The sequence below is a fragment of the Pararge aegeria genome, chromosome 11 (genome assembly GCF_905163445.1).
Source record: "Pararge aegeria chromosome 11, ilParAegt1.1, whole genome shotgun sequence".
Classification (NCBI taxonomy): domain Eukaryota; kingdom Metazoa; phylum Arthropoda; class Insecta; order Lepidoptera; family Nymphalidae; genus Pararge; species Pararge aegeria.
This window is the reverse complement of record NC_053190.1, coordinates 2,752,361-2,768,263: the sequence shown is the minus strand read 5'-3', so window position 1 is coordinate 2,768,263 and position 15,903 is coordinate 2,752,361. Positions and strand designations below refer to the sequence as shown.

General features: G+C 34.4%; 1 protein-coding gene across 1 annotated transcript in view; it reads right to left on the bottom strand.

Annotated features, from left to right (window-relative positions):
• Positions 1-15,337: 15,337 nt before the first annotated feature.
• Positions 15,338-15,903, bottom strand: part of LOC120627375 (CUGBP Elav-like family member 4) — a 92,387-nt gene continuing 91,821 nt past the window's right edge. Inside the window, exon 9 of the mRNA XM_039895368.1 lies at positions 15,338-15,389. The gene's annotated coding sequence lies outside the window, so the exon portion shown is untranslated. The remainder of the gene's footprint in view (positions 15,390-15,903) is intronic.

The following is a 15,903-nucleotide window of genomic DNA, read 5'->3' as shown; positions in this document are numbered from 1 at the left end:
TGGTTATTCCAAACTGAACTCAATTACAAGATAAATAATGATGAATTTGAGACGTATACACAAATCTCGGTTACATTAGAAATTATTGAAAAAACATTTTAAAGGAATTTGAAATGTCTGCCTGATTGTACTGACTTTAGATACCAGATGTTAAGCATTGCCTACCTACTGGCGGCTCATATGCTGAAGCCTTTATTCCGTGTCCTTTCGTTTTACCCAGGAGAATAAGTTCGATAAATAGTTTTTATTCAATTGAGAAAGTATATTTGAAAAACCAGATGTCTGATTAAAGGCGTTCGAGCAATTATGTTCGTTTGGAGCAAAATTAGTACTGTGACGATTTACGTGAAATTTTCAAGAACAAATACCGTGTAATTATTTATCTATATACATAATTCATGTATTTATTTAACAATTTAAGGGTGTAAAGCTACTTAAGTAACATTTAGGATTTTTAAGACACCATGTCTGTTCTTGAAAATCGAACAAGCGAGCATCTAGCTAATAATATAATGCCTTCTGTCACATTAGTTCAATATAACGAAACTAATATCTTCTAGTGTACATAAGATGCCAAGTATATTGAAATAATTAGACAGACGGTTTGTACTCATAAAGGTGTTTGCCGCGTGTGAAACATTAAATTAGACTACCAATTAACAATTTTCATTTACCCGCAGATGCAAAATAATGCATTATTCTTCTTATATTAAAATAGGAAAAAACTGAGTCCAGTAGAAGATAATATAGTCAAGTAGCTTATATAAACAACGTATTCGTATATAGTTTAATTTTGTTCACTTTCGCAAACAACGTGTCATCAATATTTATAATATATCCATTCATTTATGTTACAAGTGACAAAAACCACATATATTCATTAAACAAATAGCTTAACGCTGTCCTATTTCAATTCTCTTATATTACATTGTAGCAAATCTATGGTATATAAAACTATATAATTTCAAACGAAGGGCATCCTGATAAAAGCGGCTATCTGAGATTTTATTAAAAACGATTTTACAATTTCCTTACCGTAGATCGCTATTCATTTTGTTCTATATTTAAATTGAAAAATTACTTTTATGTGTAAAATACACTTGAATAAGATGTCAAATGTACAATTTGTCTTATTATTATAACTAGTTTTATGTACTCGAGCAAAACGGAACGGTTATGGGAGAGATAGTGAATTATATAAAGGGGTTGAATGGACGATCTTTACAAGCGTATATCACAGACACCTGTAGAGGTATCCCTTTGCTAAGCTATACGTAAACAGCCTGTGCTCCTTTTTTATTTAAACGGAATAAAAAAAAATCTTTATCGAATTATAATGTAGTGTAATATAATAATGTTTCAAAATCAAAGATTTTCGGTTACGACACTTTGATTGTATAACAATTTGCTATTTCATGTAAAACAAATGTTTCTAACGCAAAAGCAGGCTGTTCACTCCTAAACTATTCCAACATAAGTTATCCAGAACAATGTGTGGGACATCCAGTGTGGTACCGTCAAACTGTGCAAGCAATTGTGATCCAAATGATTCGACTGTACAGTGACCAGAATGGCGTGCACAAATTTGTGCGATAAATTAAGCCCCCTCTACTGAAGGTTAAGCATCATACGTCGAGGTTGAGAGATGTCTAAGCACGACAACATGTGAAAAATTGCAACCAAGTTCATCAAAATGCTAAATTTTTCAGTCACCTACAACTTAACAAATTAAATGATTATAAATAATCATTAAAATGAATCTTAAAATAATAACAATAAATTCATTAAACCACCAATAAATTTGATTAAATGAATGACATGCATTAATTAAATTCAATAGAATATAATGATTTAATCTTAAGAGTGGTTTCTTTGTTAATTTCTAATTTTTAGTAATAGCATTTTATATCAAATGTATTAAGTCGTTCGATAGGAATCAACTGCCGAGCTATGCTGATTAGATTTTGTCTTTTGTTCTTTCAGTTTCAAATTTTAAATGGAACTGGTCGATAATGAAGTCGTGTTTAGATAACTCATATTCGGTAATCTCGACATATTGTATCTAAATGATTAATGCCTATGAACTCTCTTAGCATAAACACAGCGACACCCTGTCACCCGCCCGAGAGATCCCGGGGCAAAACGCTAGTAAGCTCCTAAATTAGATATGACTTCATATATTTATTTACATTTTCGAAACAGTGGGAACAATTTTTATTTCAAAACCTATTTGTATGCAAAATTTGTTTCTACGTAAATGTATGAAGGCCACAGATGTTGTTAAAAGTCATTTTTGTTAGTGTAGTGGAAGCTTAATGAGAATATATTAAATTTATAATAATAATTTATTGATGAAAAGAGAGAAAATTATAATGTTTTCTTTCTGCTTGTATTTCGAACTTAGTTTAATAAAATACACTAAAATATAAAACCAAAAGCATCAGCAGTGTGAAAACATTAGTCGTTAAGTTATAAATCAACTGGCTTACATTTAGGTGACTGTAACTTACCGATTAAAAAAACAAAACCATTTTTTTTACATAATTTGATCTATACTATTTGTACCGAGTGTGATTTTAACAATTTATGAACAATAAATTACTCAATGGTAACATTTCAATTGCACAGTAAATATTAACTGTCAATCGTTGATCACTTTCTCTAACTGTCAATCCACATAATTCATCGATTTTTTTATAACTTGATAGAATAAGTTTGCCTTCCACATGACTAGTCTTAAAATAAGCCTTCATATTGTTTGATTTGAGATTTTATTTTTGCATAATAACTATGCATTGCTATTGCTCGAATAACTGATTAAAAAAAAGAAATATGTACTTATGATTATTATATATACGGATAGCAGAAAAATTAGTCATTTTTGTACAATAAAAAGCTTTTTTAATAAGCTGGATCTGTACATAGTTCATTTGAAACCTGTGATTGTTACGGACGGCGCGTATTTTTTGTTCTAAATCCGCTGACGCTACACCGTTTTCACGTAAAACCGATGTACCGTCAGCACCAAACTTTGGTGGAACTATTAAGTTACCTCTCTACCTATCATTAATTTCTCTAAGGTACTTTAAACCCCTATCTTAACCAAACGGTTATACCATTATACCATTCATAATTCTACCACTCTATACCAATAAATTAGTAAAACCTTATTAAAACTCTATCAAGAAGTATGAACGAAATATTTTAAACAATATTCTGGATAACTTATCAAAAAACACGTTAATACATTATTATTATTTTTGAAAGGTTAGGCGTTTTTAGATAGACTTAAAGTGGGATCGTATGCTTACTAAAATCAATAAAATGTGAGAAGTAAAAAACGCATACCATAGACTCTAAACACCTTATGACAGTCGTTTAAAAATCAGATTAAATCGGATAGTTTCCAATCTCATAGGAAAGGATCGTTTCCAAGTGTGCGTGTTTTATTAAGTGATCGTATTTAAATGACTATTCAACTTATACTACTATTCAACAATATTTTTTTTGAATTAGCTAACTATAGTTTATTTATATTATTTATTAAGATATTTACGCTATACCTGGTTGCCCATTATGATTTATTATGGTATAAGTAAGAAAACACATTTTGTAAGATGTTATGTAAGTATACAAAACGTTTTATACACGGTTAACTAATTTACTCCACATTCAACTATTAAAACGGTATTTTGAAACGTTATGTCATTTAAAAAATAATGTTCTCTGGGGTTTGCCACTAGGGCCTTTAAACCTTCCGATCCGATCCGATTTTTATCCCGATATCAGGTGATGTGAAGAGTCCTTAAGTCTTGCTTCTTAATGCTGGGGCCATATTCTGTATGATATTTTAATCGAAATGACGCAAGAAATAGTATTGATTGTGACGCCTAGAGGATATCTCCATCACAAGGGTCAAAAATGTTGACGTTATAAATTATTTCTGAAAGTGATACGATTTGATTGCCACTGCAAATAATGGCCCTGATATGCATTTTCAGAAGTAAGCAAGTCTGAAGTATGTTATGAATTAAAAAAAGAAGCAAGTTAATAGATGTTTTTTTTGGTTTCCGAGATTAATATGTTAGTAAGTATACGTAAGAGAAATATTTATTTAAGTTAATAAATTGAGAAAGAAATTTAAAGATGTGCTTGAAGCTAAACTTTGCTAAGCGATAGAAAAAATAAATAAAAAGAAGAAGATATGACTAGACTTTTTTGTTTCATTCCTAGGACCTACAATTCATAAAAGCACTATGCGTATCTCCATTTCTTTATTATATAAATAGATATATTATATGCTTAATAATTCAGAAATACTAAAATTTGCGCCCTGATTCTCTATGCACTGTGTTGAAATATATGTTGTAACGTCAAATTTGGCATTGCCACATACGGGGTTTTGATTTTTACGTCACAAATTATCTGTGAGCTGGATGATGCTTGTATAAGTGTTGCGATCGAATCATTTATAAGAGAAAATTAAGGAAAATATTGTAATTTTGAAAGGTGTACAGATCTCGATATCACTAACTGGATGGTAGTCTATTTGGCAAACCATTTAAGCCGTTAAAGCCAGACAGATGCCGGATCAAATGCTGTCGATTCGGTCATTTTGATAAGAATTTTAGGAAAAAAGTGTATAGGTAAAAACACTTTTTTTTTGTTTAGAACGAATTTCTACACTGATGTAAGTCGGAAAAAGTCAGCGCTTGACTATAATACCCGAACTATACCGGATGCAATAGAAAGACTGACATTGAGGGGGCATAACACTTTTTTGACGATTTATATTTTTAATTTCAGTCCGACTTCTCCAATCGCGTTACAACCTTTATCTTGCTTACGATAGTGGTAACGCAATCACTACTATCCCATTTTCTCCAGTTCACAGATAATTTAATAGCAGTGTAAAGTGTCACACGATTTCAATGTGTGTCATACGAATCAAGGCTCCTAATTTAAACCTTGGCAATCACCTTACTCACTAGCGTCGAACGGTGGTTATTTCTGAGGTATGTGTCTTCAAAGCATTACAAATAGTTGTTTCACAAAGCGATATTACTGGCACATTGTCGAAATTCACTATAGGCACAACTCACAAGCCAAATCACATCATGGCAACGGGCACTTGAGGTATTGAAGGGTATTATGAAAAAATACTTTTTTATAGAATATTTACACAAAACATCTTTCCTAAAAGAAAGATGGCAACAAGGACTTATCTAATATTATAAATCTACTAGTGCTGCCACGCACATATGCTGCACATTCACTTTGTGTACATTGCCCTTAATAACATGCCTTAACCACTATCGGATATAGCTCTCAGGGTGTCTAGGTTGAGATTTTTTATCGACTTATGTTTATTCAATCGCGTGGAAGAACAGTATTGTCACTAGATGGCGCTCATTTAATCTTATATAATCGCAGTTAAGTTTCACAAAAAATTAAACGTAAACAGTTAAACGTAAGTAGAATATATATACTAGGCTCTCAGTACCACCCGAAAGACGATCCGGTCGTCGCTACGTACTACTGAGACATTCGTAGCGTGTTTGTATACAAGTTAAGCGAGCTAAGCTTCGTGATATAAAATGATTATAGTTATAACTGTGCCCGTTGCCTCACTTTCACAATTCTTCAGAAACTTGCATGATACTTTCGTCGCATTATTCACTTTTCGAGAAATGACTTCGACGATATCGCTGTGTGAAACTCAACTGACTAAATGCAACGACTCGATTAAGAACTTTTAGTTATAACTTGCTACGTATTAGAGAGAAGACGTCGCATTAAGATGTCGCGCTACGCATCTTTCTTCTTCTGCCGACTATCAATTATCAATTATAACAATAACCCAAAATAAATAAGGCCCAAAACCTTTCTGTATGCTTACGTGTATAATAGGAATCATTCAAGAAAATCGAATAATCATGTTTTGTAGGTTTTTATTAAAGAAGAATTAATTAATTTCATAATCACCCAGCTGATTTGAATGTTGCTACAAAATACCTATTAATGAGAGATGGAGTTGATTCGTCTTATTATAGTAATCTGATTGGTGGAATCAAAACTGCGCGATCAGATGCACTTTGAGACTTTGGTAACAGTTGTTACTCTTGTCCCGTATCCGTCACCGTTCGACCTCACATATCACCTAAAATTTCACATTCGATTCCTTATATTTTATAAACTTTAATCCAACTGTTTAAGGGCTACGCGAGCGCTACGACGTAATTGCGAACTATATAAATATTTTATAAAATTTTAGAAGTTAAATAGTGTTCTCTTTAATCAAATTCGATTTCGTAATACTAAGACTTTATGCGATCGAGTTCATTAAAGTTGCCGTTGCGCATGAATGGTAAATATTTCAGTCGGGGAGGCTGAAATGTACTGCGTAGTATAATATAACAACACATGAATAAATTGGCTCTAATATTATCATGAAAAACTCGACGAATTGTTTCAATCAAAGTCGTCGACTTTCAAATTTAGTCGTACCCGATGCGTATAAAGCGACCTCAGTGAAGTATTTCTTAGCATACAAACCGATTTACAGGCCAAGATTAATGATAATATAATTATTAGCCAAATCATATGGCACGATCGTAATCAAATATTTACTCTATTAAGATAAAAAATGCACTCAAGTTGCATTTTTAGGTTTGATTAATTTATAAAATACGTAAAGTCCATTCACGTAAAGGTAGGACAGTTTGATTTAAGATTTTGATTAGTAGACAATAGAACAGCGCAACGGCCATTATAACACGATCTTTTAAGTTACGACTAAGATGATAAGTGAATGAGGATACTTTTGCAAACGCAATTTAAGAATTGTAGTATGACGGTGCGGTTAATACCGAACTAAAATGCGAAGCTAGTTAATTATAACCGCGAGTGACATGACAGTATGGGATCATTTACACTACGATAGTGATGAGAGAGTATAAAAATTGCGACAGACTACAGTGGACCCGAGAGTGAAGCGGCGCCAGGAGGCCGAATCGCGACGAGCTCGTCCGAGCCGCCATGCCCTAACTCCTCAGACGTCATCGGCCGGAAGTCGACCGCGAAAGAGGGACATGTAGAGAATTCAGCAACTTTGCCTACGTGAAAAACATTTAGATACATTTAAACAATTGCAAAGCATACCCTGTATCCTAGAATCACTTTAAGGGCGATCGTTTTATACATTCAGTGTGGATATTTTTTTTTTATCTATTTAAAACGATTAATCATTAGTCGACTCACGTCTTTGCAATATTATTTAGGGAAACTTTTAATTTTAATCAGTATAAAGTTATACATAAGTACTATATCATTAATCGCCCGAACGCCGCCGCGGTGCGCGTTCTGGTGTCGAGCGTTACTTCTACTTTTCCCACGGGGTGATATATTCAATATATACTTAGTATACGAGTTCCGCTTTGGCATCGATTTGTTTTGTAACCTAATTACGCGGCGTTCTCCGCCACCCGACCCGCCACAGGCAGGCACATATACACCGCGAATACCTTCGCAACTCTACTTAACCTTACATTTACGCCTTATCTTGGGTAGGTTTAACGCACCGGCGCAAGAGACGCTATCAAAGCTGATACGTGAAAACCACGTGCGACGCGTTCTGCGTCTGCAATACGAAGGGGAAACATTAATACGAGCGGGGTATCACGCTGGTGCGACCAGACCACAGCTTGTAGTGTGACAACAACGTAACAAACGAAACGCACGAGTTACGTTAAAACGCTTGTTAAGTCATAATATTAGGATGTTCATATAACATGACATACAGACAGATTAACGCAAACATGAATGTTCAATATTGCGCATCCGTGCGTCTTGATTTACAAAAAGTTGTCTATCAACGTGGCATACAACTGCAGTTAACGCAGCGTCTTGAATTGGGCGCACTAACGTGACCCACATGTATTCGTTGCGTATAAAGCGACCTCGCAAAACTTTTACAAAGGACCGACTTTTAATAATAATTAAAATTGGTAACAAAAGTAGATTCGATAATCAAGTCAAATAACTTTAAGTACATCATAAATAAGTAAGTACGCTAAACAATTTAAAAAAGCGTATATTGCACGAATATGAGTTAAAAAGAGAAAAAAATCTAGGTACCTACGCTTTGAACGATACCGGTACAACTTTTAATTTATAATTACCGCTTATTTTTAAATCATAAACGCTTAAAACTAGAATACTATATCAATATAATATAATTATTTGTGTAAATATAAAATTCTATGTCTTGATGTGAGTAATATTTGACTAGAGGCGGCGGTGGCCATAAGTAGGTTAGCTACCGCACGCGGTAAGCTGGGATGGACGTACTAACAGACGCACTAATTTGGATCGTGCAATGACTACCACGTACAGACTATCCAACATTATTATCAACCCATAACACTGGTAGTGTTTCTAAGTACGACTTCTTTTGACTGTGAATTTGACAACTCTATATACAAGAAAACATGTCAAATATTACGTCACAAATTATGGTAAAGAGCTCGTATGTCACTAAAGCCCAGCACATTGGTAGGCAGCAACGCAATTCGAGCGCCTGTTAGTAAGTAATTCTTAACGATACCTGCACACAGAAATATGCGGGTTTGAATTCTTGTTCATGCTTATTATTCAAGTCTTTATAAAAAATGTATTTACAACTTGCGTTTTAAATTTGTCAGCTTTGTGACAAAGGTGACATGGTTCGTATTAACTAACTGTGAAAGTATTGAAAATATTCCTTTAAGATTGTCTATCATTCCTGTGTACAAGTCAGTTAACAAAATAGGTGCCTCTTATTCATACAGACAGCATTTACAGACATGACAACCTCTAAGTTCTATCTACAACTTATGTCAGTGGCCGATTTCTTTGCACTTTTGGTTTTAGTTAGGCTAGTTGGCCCGATTTAATAATAATCCCTATTTCGTAGTTGAGACGTGGCAGCTGACTTGTTGGCACGTCTGTAGATGCTTAAATACAAGTCACAGGGTTACTATTCGGATTATTTATTTCTGTGTGCGGTCACCTTTAGAAACTCTATGCTAGGAGATATAATGCAGAAATTATTTAGAAAGGTTTTTATGACCGGATTTTTTTAACGGACGGAGATTTTTGACTGTGAAATTTTAAAATGGTGGGACTCAGTATCGTAGAGTTGGCAATTTTTATTAGAAAGCTTTTTTTTCACCCTGATTCTTGAAACGAATAAGAAGGTATCTACGATATTTGACGTCAATTAACTATAATTGAGGTGTGACAAAATTAATGCAACAAAATGAATTTTACTACTAGTTACGATTCTCATGGCAAAAAGAATCAGGGTTACCAGAATGTTATTTCTACATTATGCTCCAATCAGCATCGAGTTTGAAGGTTTCGTTGACGTATTTTTATAAATAGTGTTGTTAAGCTTAAGCTACGAAAAGTTTTTTTTTTTGACATAAAGGAAAGCGACATCGTCGTTGTTAATCTCGTCCCAAACCTGTAACTGGCCTTGTTAAGATCGTCATCGCCCATTCTTGTGACAGTTCCTTAAATACCGTAAGTAGATACATTTCATAAACTGTCTTTACTTGTAGCCAGTTCAATTTTAGTAAACCGGTGACTAGGAACATTTAGGTGTCCTTGCACCAGTTATAAACTTACTATTCCCGGTAAGGATTGTTAACAGTGTTAAGTTACGCGGTATGGGATTATCACAGACGACGTGTTTGAATATCTGTCTCTTTTAAGTCAAAAATATGTAAGCCTTATGACACTTTTTATAAAAATATAATTTATTAAGACCTCGACACAATTAAAACACGCCAACCGAAAGTACGCCTTCGCCACGTGTTGCATCTGCGACACGAAATCGCATTGCCTTTCAGTAGGTTTAAAATTTTAAAAATGCTTAGATTTGCAATAACTTAACACGCTAACCGTGGCATTTGACGTGTGGCGTGTTACAAATAAGTGTCCGGCCTTATTAGCGCCAAAAACGTTTACGCCGATTTACGTTTTATATGCTTTTAGGTACGAGTAAATGGCACACACATTTTTGACTGACATTTGTTTTTTTTTAAAGCTGTTATCTTTATAATACGGCGCACCGGGTACAGTACCCACCAGTGCTAACGCATCAATACCTAAGGTACGGCACACAGGGAATATGTACCCGCCAGCGTACACGCATCAATACCTAAGGTACGGCATACCGAGTACAGTAACCGTTAGTGCGCATGCATCAACACCTTAGGTACAGTATACCGAGTACAGTACCTGTCAGTGCACACGGATAAACACCTAAGTTACGGAATAACGGATACAGTACCCGTCAGTGCGCATGGGTAAAAACCTAAGGTACAGCATACCGAGTACAATACCAGTCAGTGCGCATGAAATAACACCAAAGGTACAGTGTATCGAGTACAGTACCCGTCAGTGTACACGCATAAACACCTAAGGTACAACATACCGAGTACAGTACCCGTCAGTGTATACGCATAACACCTAAGGTACGGCAAACAGGATGCTTGACCCGCCAGCGCGCACGCATTAATATCTAAGGTATCTCAATATTATAATTTTATAGTTGGTACGTTTTGATTATGAATCTATTTATTTTCTGTAGAAATTACACTAGTTTTTTTTTTGTAATCTCTCGTCGTCACTGTTGGCTCTCTGGACGTATCTCACTCCATTAACACCTTAACATGTATAGATTTATATATGTTTATATAGACACACACACACACACACTTGAAAAAGATATACAGGGGTTCACGCTCCTTGAGAATTGACTTCGCATTATGCGAGTACCGCCCACACACGCGAGCTGCCCACAAAGCGTCATTCCACAGGCGCGTGATCGTCGTTATGCTTACTGTACGCCTGTATGCCGATATGATGTAATAAAAAAAATATAATTTCTCTGTTTGCGGTCGTACTTTTTCTAAGTTGAAAATCTCAGAGTTGTTTGCATACACCTGGAAATGGTTTCTAGATACCTTTTATTTAAATTTAACTAAAAAAAAGTTATTTCTTTAACGAAATTAAATAATAAAGGTGATAGCATAGATGCGCACAATCATCAATTCACGTGCATTTATCAGTAAGTTATAGATGTAAGCGGCACGCAAGCATAGTTTCAGCGTAAATTATGAACACGCGCCAAGGGTCGCTTAGTGGCCAGTAGTGCTTAAATTTAACAATTTTTTTAACTTTTTTAAGCGTTTATCGATCTCACAAACTACATTAATCAGTAGATAGCTAGTGCGCCCATGTTCACACAAAAATAACAACCAGTCTAACACAATCAGTCTTATTTTAATATGCAGAAAAGGTCATTTTCATAATTCTCTTCGTCAACACTGAGTTAACTTCTCTAACAGTGCGGTGATAAGTTGAAACTATTAAATTAACCTAGCCTACTCTAAACCAAACGGAGCATAGACAACTTCCGAGGCTAGTAGAGGCCGATTTCTAAGCCTTGTCATTGTCTTTAAAAATCGGTTGCTTAAGAATTAGACTATGCAAAATTGAAAAAAACCTAGCGAAAACTGAAAAAAACTGCCCTGTGTTGTCAAGTTATACGGCGTTACGATATTCGATATTGTTAAGAATGTCCACAAGAGAGGGTAGGCAGACCGCAGAGGTAAGTTAAGCGATTGAAGATAAGAAGTTATTTTTGTGAGAGAATGGGCGTAAGCAACTCGTATTACTATCGGCCGATCAAAAGTTTCTAGGCAACTGAGAATGCCCAAGTTAAAAATATTTTTTCGAACAATGGTTAATAGGACAGAGATTGGTTTCCCCGGAACACGCCCCCAAATCTAATTAAGTATTATTTATTTTGACTAAAACATTGAGGACTATCTACAAATCTCCTATAACAAGTCGGGGACTCCGGCACGCCAATTTAACTCTAATGAGGTCAAATTATTGTCTATACGTCATAGAGGCTTTAAGGATAAAAACCCTAGCCATAGGAAAATAGGTTCAACTCAGACCGAGCGATTGCGCTCTCGTTTACACTTTTTCCACGAATAATTTACTAATAAAGGAAATTTTGAGAGCGTTTTGCTGTGGTACCTATTGTATATTTTTAAAATTGTAACTTACATAATATAAACAGCTCTCTTTATATGCGGAAAAAGTGCTCAAGTCTGCACTGATCCTTAGGAATGCGTTTCCACTTAGAAACGGACACTTATTATCAGGACAGCTCATATCCGCAGCGGAAACGCACTTGGTTTATACTATGGTTTTTGGTTTAAGGCAAGGGTTATTTTAGTAATTTATCTCGGCGGTGTGCGGGCGGCTTTTTAGAGCGCAATAACTAATATGCATAGACGGTCTGTACAATCCATTATTTAGGTTTATATTTTTTATATCACAGCCCATTTTGGAATTTACAACGAATCAAAACAAAATAATTAATGCCGCGTATTCAACAGCGTATTCAATAGCTTTTTTGTATATATGCAAGGTTTCAGATAACTGTATATAATTTCTATCTTAAAACGTTTATATTATAATCCATATTAATTACTGATATTTTATTCGTTTAAATACTGACAAGATGTTAAATATATTTACCGTTTTTACTTAAAGAATCAAATGTAATAAAGGACAAGAAACAACCGTTAAAATGAATTCCTTTAAATACCATCAATAATTGAACGACAATTAAAGGGTAAGACTAAAGATTATGTGTTTACGATTAATAAGCATTTAATTTTATTTTAAAACCATATAACCACCGCGCTTATAAAACTTGGATACATCTGAATTGCTGACATATATGTCAGTACATTTTTTTATACAGTATATTTTTTTACACATGTATTTAATTACAGTATGAATGCTTGTCTTAAGAATAGTGGTCCATTGTGCAGTATTCAAATAATTCGATGACTATTTTATTGAGATAATAAATGTGAAAAAAAAGAATAGCTACACAAAAACCATACCTACTTATATGTTTTCAGCGACATGTTTGCTACAATTTGTTCGATGTGGACGGAAAGTCCCCTGATACATTTGTATCTTAAACAACTATTTGATGTATTTTTAACAGTTATTTAACAGTATCCATTGCCGTAATGGTAAATTAATAAACTACTCTGTAAGGACCGAGATGTTAGCATTTGAAAATGTCGCCGCAACGGTTTTATATAATACTAGCTGTACCCTGCCACGCTTCGCTGTGGCACATTGTGATTGAATGGTTGAGAAAAATAGATAAAAACAATCCTTGATGCGTATTATGCGTTATTATCATGCTAAAATTTCAGCTCGATCGGTGCAGAACTTTTTAAGTTTTTGAAGCGTACACAACCAACATAACATTTTTATATATGTAGATTTTTATAATATTATATTGTAGAGGATAAAATTATGCAAGTTCTATCGTTACGGTGTAGGCTTCAATAAAACATTACGTCGCGATTTGTGAGAATTTTTTATGTGTTACAATCATCTGAAACATTTGTATACCAGTGAATGCGCGGCGTAATTATCTCAAAATTAAAGGCCTTAAGTATCTCGGTAATATTGGAAGTGCACTTCGATTTGTACACAGCGTTTTATGAACATTTAATTTAATATCATCGTGTTTTATTTAATTTCACTAACATGTAGGTCGGCGTGCTGAGCTGGCCTGAGGAAACTTTACTTATATTAATATTTAAGAGTTTTTTAGAGATTTTATAATAAGTTTGCAAGTTTTGTTCAGATGAGCCCCAAGTCTGCTATAACAATTGTGTGGTAGATAAAAAAAACAAAAACTTTAAATTATTTATAATGTTCCTAATCGTAGTGCTTTTTGTTACAGCTCGTCCGAGGAAGTATTAATACTATGCTTATAACCATGCCTCCAAGCGGCATTGTTGCAATACTCTATGTATCTGTTTGTTTGTTATTTGTTCTGCTTGCTTTATTCTTGACAAAATTTTGCCCAATGATGCCTTGTACCTTGAGACAGATACACGATACTTTTATCCCGAACACACCCAGTTGCTGTTACTAGGTATTTAAATGAATATTACTTTGTTATCCATGTAGCAGCAAAATCGATTATGACCAAATTTTGCAGCTTAAAACACAGAATTTCCAAAACCAAACGCGAACGACGTCGCGGGTTCTAAATGGTGCCCCGGATTTGTAATCTATTTACAAAAAATAGGGTAATTTTTTTGAGCCAGAAAATACTAATGTAATATCAAATTTAAAAATCCTTCCCCAATGTGTTAAACAAAAATTTCAGGTTAGGCCTTTATGAATGTGTAAAGAGCACTGGTCGCACGTCGGAAGATGTTGACTTTAAATGATTGCCGTCGATTATAGCAATTTAAGCTTTGTGTACATTGTAGTTTTCATTGGTCATTAAATACGATCCAGAAATGGTGTGTGCTAAGCCTGATAAAATGTACTTTTGTGTGGATTCTGTTTATCTTTTTATTTTACCGTGTCCTTTGAAAAAATATTATAGATTTTGTTATTGGTCTTCTTAGCTTAATTTAGTTTAGTCAATTTCGTAAATCGAAACACATACGGAAGACCTATTTGTCTTCCAAACAATCTGGTGTCGGTGTTAGTTTAAAGTGGTGGAAATTTTGTAAATGCATCCCGTTAAATTTGGCACAGCTCAGCATAATAGCTTACAGACACACACACCGATAAAATTTAACAAAATATAGGCTACTCCGATAGTGATATATACCGCAGTACTTATATTATGTGTGATGCACAGTGAAGGGAGGCAACAGTGACGCGATGTTGCCGGGAAGTGCGGCGTCTTCGCCTAGTCTACCTAACAACTCAACGTACAACGGAACGCGTCGATTCAGCGCCATCTATACTACAAACGGAACAACAAAACGCCAAGACGCTCGCCCCACCACGGCGTTACAATTTACGCAATATACAATAATTAAAATACATTTTTCTTATTCTCAACTTACTTAATAAATTCAGTTTGGCTTAATTCAAGCAAATAACTAGTATAATAAATTTATGTTAAAAGTTTCAGTTAAACATTAATTACTTAGAAGTAGAAGTATGATTACGAATGACAAAATTTTTATAACGTGTCATTTAATAATAATAATAATAATTTAATCAAAGTTAATAAATTGTATATATAATAATATAATAGAGTAATTTAATGATTAATCGATAATGATAAGAATGAAGCTTTCCTACTCGCCGATCAATTAATTACTTTAACTAATATAGTATACGAGCCGCGTGGGCTTGCATATATCTTTAAGTAATGTAGTTAATGATATTTACTATACAATAAATGTTTATTAAATTCCTTAGAATTTTCGATAATACGCTAACAAGCCCACCGCGGGTAAACGGAATTTGCCGGCAGCTTTCTGAAACAAACAAAAATACAGAAGTTATTGACACGTTAATAAACATGAACGAAAAAGCTTGAATTGTTATTTATTTTAATTTAATCAGTGCAAATTAATAACACAAAGAAAAACCACAATGTGCGAGTCGAGTTCCGCCTCTTTAAATATTTATATATTTTATTATGTTTTTTAGTATTTGTCTTACTAATCACGGTACATGGTCTGGTGACAGACGACGGACAGACAGACAGACCGGCGGACCTACAACGGAGTTTCAGTAATCATCAACCCATTAGCGGATTTAACGTTTTTAGAAGAAAACTAAACTTGTATTTTTTTCATCGACACCTGCCAAGTGTCAGTTTACGAGTTCTCTAAACATTGCCGCACCGCCGAATCGTTGTCGTAACTTTAGATGGCGCCTAACGTCTTTAGTCAACATCTAAGAGCTGTGAAAAGTTTTTTTCACTACACAGCAACGTTTCTTAGGTTTAGTGAAAGCGGTCGTTAGTGGCACCACCAAAAAATATCC